This window comes from Amia ocellicauda, chromosome 11, assembly GCF_036373705.1.
Source record: "Amia ocellicauda isolate fAmiCal2 chromosome 11, fAmiCal2.hap1, whole genome shotgun sequence".
NCBI classification, from domain to species: Eukaryota; Metazoa; Chordata; class Actinopteri; order Amiiformes; family Amiidae; genus Amia; species Amia ocellicauda.
The window spans coordinates 12,437,310-12,443,309 of NC_089860.1; the positions used below are offsets into that span (position 1 = coordinate 12,437,310).

The following is a 6,000-nucleotide window of genomic DNA, read 5'->3' on the forward strand; positions in this document are numbered from 1 at the left end:
GATGGAAGAAGCAGATCGCTGAGAATCTACAGACCGGCTTACACTGTGCAGGAAGTGTGAGGGTGTTTCAAGGGAGGATCCTTGGTAACACAGCAATGCCACTGGGCAGATATAATAGAAGCACCTGGCCTTGGGGAAGAAAGCAATGACAGTCTTTGTGATGAATAGCCTTTGCCATGGTCAAGTAATGCTGCCTGACACATTTGCTTTGCTGAACAATGCATGTGTTAGAACATTCCTTTACCCAGCCCATAAGTACTTATATATGTAGGTATATATTTCCGATATGTGTAGCATCCTGTTTAGAAGAACAGTTCAAAGACCTGCTGCTACAAATTACTTTGCCGATTAACCTAGAGGGGAAAGCTTAAATGAGATGAACTCTGTGCTGCAGTCAGTCCCATGTGAAACTTCCTTGCAGACTTGTGGGCCCCTGGTTGATAGTCTCTTCACCATATGTCACAGCCAATTTACCAAGTCATCCATTTCATTGCCATTTCATCATGGTGTCATCCATTTCAACATGTGTCATGTTCAAAAAGCTGTAGATTTGGCTTGAACGACCTCTAATACTTTCTCCCACATCAGGTAACCAGTGACCCCTAGTGTTGGCCACAGATGTGCCTGCACCATATTAACTGGAGAATGTGGTTTTATTGATCACTCAGCCTGCAGTCTTTCAGTTGGAGCTCAGAGTGAAGTAGAGACTTCGCACCAACTCCTGGCAGGTGTGTCCTAAGCAGCACATGTAGAAGCCTAATATATTTGTACAGCATATTAATTTACACACTTATAGGTATGACAGACAAATAACACAATGTGCTTGTTCACAAATTATTTAATGGGGTCATAATGCCTGCTGCAAAACCTTTGCTACACATAAACATATATTTCATATACTGTATATATATTCAATTCCCCATTCAGCTGCATCTCAGAGGTTATTTAGGGCAGTGGTTCCAGACCACCGATCTGTGGACTGTTGCTGGCACATTTGGTGCCGGTCTGTAGCACATCTCATCCTGCACTCTATCACAGTAATCTCAAATCCAAATAAAAACATCCATCAAAACATAAAGGGAATAATTAAAAATGGTACAAGTGTTCAGTATTGGTATTGCATTTCTAATGGTAATTTGCCCCCTTTGCATGAGTGCGTGTGTGTTTTAAATGCAATAAAATGCAAATTGCTGTATAGTTTGTATTGTGGTGTTGCACGATACTTTAATATGACAAATAGCCATACCGCAGTGTGAAATGGTTTGGGAACCTCTGTTCCATGGAACCGAGGCCAATAATTCAAACAGTCAATGATTCTCTTTAAACCACTGTGTTATGCTCCCAGGTTCATGCCATGAGGCGCTGTATCTTTAAAATCTCATAAATACTGAAACATGGCACCTGTGTTATAATCTGTAAAATAACTTCATGTTAATTAACAAATAATCTAGTGATGTGCTTAATTTGCACAGCTCATCCAAGACCCTTTGCATATGCCACTATGTCACAAAATCCCACTTGAAACCCTGTGAATCAGTTAAGGTGTTTGCTGGGTATGTTGCGTAGGCTACAGCAGTGAGCTGAGAAAACTTTGCACCATATTTAAACAGGGATCTGAAGGATGCAAATCACAATACATTTCATATGACAGCTGACCTGATATATTTTAGTTTACACTAGGCTTTCTTGGTTTAGTGTATACACTTTCTAGACAGAGAAGATTTCAAAACATTTTCTGTGATATTAACACGATTAAGGAATGTCGTACAACATTAGAATACAAATGCAAACTACTTAACTCAATGTTTGGATTCAGGCTGATTTTAAAACTAAAGCTATGTCATCAGCTGTGTCAGATTTTTAAGACCAGCTTAACATCTACAGTGATTCAGTTTGACATGGTAACAACGAACTATGGAACTGATTTAACCCCCATGTGTTATATGAGGCCGGATTGCAGTATTTATATGAAGGAAAAGGGGTCGGTTTTCTAGGCATGTCACTCTAATTTAATTTGTAGATTAAATGCTCAGGGCTTGTAATGATGTGGATTTTATTTTTTGGGCGTTTTATTCAGTAAAAACCAATTACAGTTTTCATTTTAGGCGCCTTTTCATTAAACTATAAGACCTTCATAAGTTAAAATTTAATTAGCAGGCGTGTCTATCCGTCTGAGGCCCCGCCCCCGAATGTAACGCACACCTGGAGCCCCGCCCCCAGACAGGTAACGGGGAAGATGGCGCAGGTTTGCACTGGTATGAAGCTGCTCTTGTTCTTTTCCCAGTTTTACTATTTTGTTTTTTATATTTAGTTATTTTAGTGCTATATATGGGAAGATTAGCTGATAGTAAAGTGTAACACATTTACTAATAATAATAAGAGGTAAAGTCCTGTTTTATTGATGCAAACAATTCAGCAGACGCTGTATTTAATTACTTTTAGGAGAGTTCCTTTGTTTCTTTTACTTGTTAATTTTGTGCTTAAGTTTGCCCGTTATATGTGGTTGAAAAATATCGTTTAACTAATATGCTGTATTTTTACATTGCAATCAGATTACACATTTGTTAAACTTACAAGCATTTCATTATATTGCTATATTTCTGTTTTTGCATGGTTGACTTGATTAAATAAGACGGTAATGCCACGAGTAAATGCGTTAGAGAGAATTATTTTATTGCATATTTTAACATGTTAAACATGTTGTGCCTAACAAATGAAAGCCCTTTTGGAACATTTTGAAAGCGCACAATGATTAAAGGACATCTAAAATTAAGTGTTAAAATAACACATTTTAATACAAAGCAGTACAGCAGCTATTGCAAATTAGATTTAAAATATGCAAAACCGTCAAACTGTTATTTTATTCAGCACGTTTCAGAGAAGGACCTGTGGGAGAGGAAGCGCATACGGAGGGATAGTAAGTAACCTTTTTCATTGTATATTGTTACTATAATGGAAATAAAGATGTTGCATTTAAACTGTTTCTATGAGGACCAATGTAAAATGTAAGATGTTACCCTTTCTCCAGTAAATTGAACTATAAACACAGCATTGTTCAGTCCTGGTATAAATAAAGCATTGGCCAGTCTTAGTATTTGGGTTAATAGTCTCATATAGCTTTATTGTAAACGCGTGTATTTATTAATATTCATGCCAGTATAGTAATAACTATACACGTTTATAGTATGAAGTGTTAGGTTTATACTTTTTTGTGGCTTTCATGACCCATTCTTTTGTAACTATCTTATGGTTTTATGATGGTGTATATGGTCTGTTTTTCTGGATCAGTATAGCTTTGCATGTTTGCTTCATACTGGGTGATGTTTTTGCAGATGGGGATGCGCAGTTTATTGAGATTTCCTCCCAGCGCAGTCCAGCTGCTCCAGATCTCCGCAAGTGATCAAGTCCAGGGATGATATTTTGGCAAGTCACTGCTCATTTGAAATGCATTGTACTCTGTGGTTGTACTAGAGCTGTCAAAACTGTCCCTGCATTAAAGTCCTAACATCGTATTTATTTGTCATTTTGCAATAAAGCTTTGCAAATGTTTTTGAGTTTTATTTCCAGTGTTGTGCTGTTTTTGCGATGGGGATCTTGAACTGTGGCGACTCGTGTGTAAGAGACTTTGCGATGTGCGCTGTTTTTGCCATATTGCGGCAAAGGGGCTCCATCGCTTTGTTTCTTGGAAACGTCACAGGCTGCACCCTTTTTAAGTGGCTCTAGATTTTCCCGCCAAAAAACTTAGTATAGAGGGTGAGTAAGGGGTGGGGTTTCAATACATCAATCAAAACAAGCCCCACCCATTCCCCCATGTACCGGTCTGAGTAGCCAGTGGGACCCCAAGGCCTATACCCCACCTGCCTCCTTTCTAGCAATGCAGGGTACAGCACATGTGGCCTACGGTGGGCACGGAGGTCCAGTGTCTATGGTGATGGAAATGGTGTGTAACTGGAGGGTTGGGAGGGGTCTTGTAAATTACTGGTCTGCCATCCAAATTGGGAACAGCCAGACAGACTGGCCGTAGTTACCAATGATGCACCCAGTGTGGCTCAGCTGAGAAGTGGGCTGCTGGTTATAGTAAACACATTGAAGCCACGCCCCTTAAACCCCTTCTATACTAAGTGTTTTGGCGGGAAAACATGGAGACACTTATAAAGGGGGTAGCACAGGGCAAAAAAAAAAAAACACACCTCCCATCTTAAACAGCTCAAAGACTCTCCAGCCAAAAGAAAAAACTGCCAGTACAGCCCCCTAAACAAGAGGTTTAAAACTCAACATGCGTTTATTAAGGCAAGAGCAGAACATAATCATGACATTCAAACGCACATTAAATTCATTTAATTAGCAGCGATTTAGCATTAGATTATACATCAGAAAGATGAGTATGAAAAATAAATACATCCGAATGCATAATTTTACACCAAGTCATACCAACAGCCATTGAGGAGAGTCCAGATCGCAGGGGAAAACCACATGGGCTGCTTTTTTTTAATAATACAAAAACAATATCAACTCCATGTTTAATTCAGTCACAGCTAAAACAAATGTAAAATATGCGATGCAAGTGGACCCAACACAGCCTGACCACACTCTTCATCACCAGACAGCACGTCCTGTCAGGCTAGTCGAAATTCAGCACAACTAAAACCATGCAAATTACAAATTAGACATTGTACACCAGATTCAAATATTTAGGTTTATACGTTTTTAACCTACCATGAAATCATGAACCCCAGTAAGCCTTGCGAAGTGAGATTTCCAACGAGGCAATGAATCAAGAGCGGGTAAACTAGAGAGAAAGCCACACCAGCACACCAGAGCTTCAGATACACAGGGAAATCAAACACATACCAACACACACATATACACCCGACACAAAGAAAAGAGCACAGCAACAAAAAGGTCATTCTTAAAACATTTGAAATGCCTTGTATATGCGCCACAACTTCTAGTTTCAACGCATTAAGCATTAAGTATAACCAAACGACAGAAAATAAACCCCCAAACCCCCACCTTTCACAGCATTTTCGACATCAACCACAGTACTTGCAATACTTGCATTTATGCACTGGGGTTTGTATCTGAAGAAGAGAGGCGTACAGCTACATCATAACACTGCAATTAGAGGACAACAAAGTCAATAGGACAGAGATACAACCCGTACCTATAATATTTTCTCAACAATTAGTTAAATTCGCTATTTGTATAAAACAATGCTCCATCTACAAATTGTTAAAGTAGACGGTGTATTTACCATTTTAACAAACACAGGAAGCCCCTGCAGCCGCCACTGCTCCCGGCACACCTGCGAGGGGGCGGGGCCAAACAGCGCGTCTACATCCGAGGGGCGGAGTCTCATTCCCGACTAGCCAATAACCGGCGAGGAATTACATTTCAAAGGATTGTGAATCTTCCTGTAGATGAGAAGTGAATCTACATTTAAGCATTGGCTCCTCCATGTTTGTAACTCAACTCAATGTCCTGCGAGAGTTTAGACAAACAAACCAACACAATCAAATAAAGACAACTAAATAAACAAGGAACTTAAAATTAGCATTTCATATTTATTCATAGTAATATGTAATTACTATGATGCATTAAGCTCATTATCAATGGTACAGCACATTTGTATGATATTGTGGATTTACTTGGAATAACCAGAGATCGTTTCTGTTACTGTTCCTACTTGGTCTTTGTAATGGAAGGGGTTTGGATCAGGGTAACACTGGATAACGAAACCTCATGTCTGGTCCCTGTAAATGCGTGAATTCATTCATTTGAACCTTTATTTTCCAAGAGTGTGCTTTAAAATCCATCCCAAAGTGAATAATACATCTGTTTTGGATTCACTTTCCCTGTTTTAAAAGCATCAGTGGTTACATGTGGGGGATTCTTCTATGCATTAACATCAAAAGTAGTTGCACATTATAGCTCTTGACAAGAGTAATATAAGTACTGTATATTAATATGATGTTTGATCTCCTATTTACATTATACAGA

At 39.0% G+C, this 6,000-nt stretch overlaps 1 long non-coding RNA gene across 1 annotated transcript; it reads right to left on the bottom strand.

Moving 5' to 3' along the window:
- Window positions 1–4,208: 4,208 nt before the first annotated feature.
- On the bottom strand, window positions 4,209–5,319 carry LOC136762767 (uncharacterized). The gene is made up of 4 exons (XR_010820888.1): window positions 5,255–5,319; window positions 5,014–5,115; window positions 4,717–4,789; window positions 4,209–4,641 (listed from the first exon to the last, which is right to left on the bottom strand). It is a non-coding gene; the product is annotated as an uncharacterized LOC136762767 (long non-coding RNA).
- Between the last annotated feature and the right edge of the window lie 681 nt (window positions 5,320–6,000).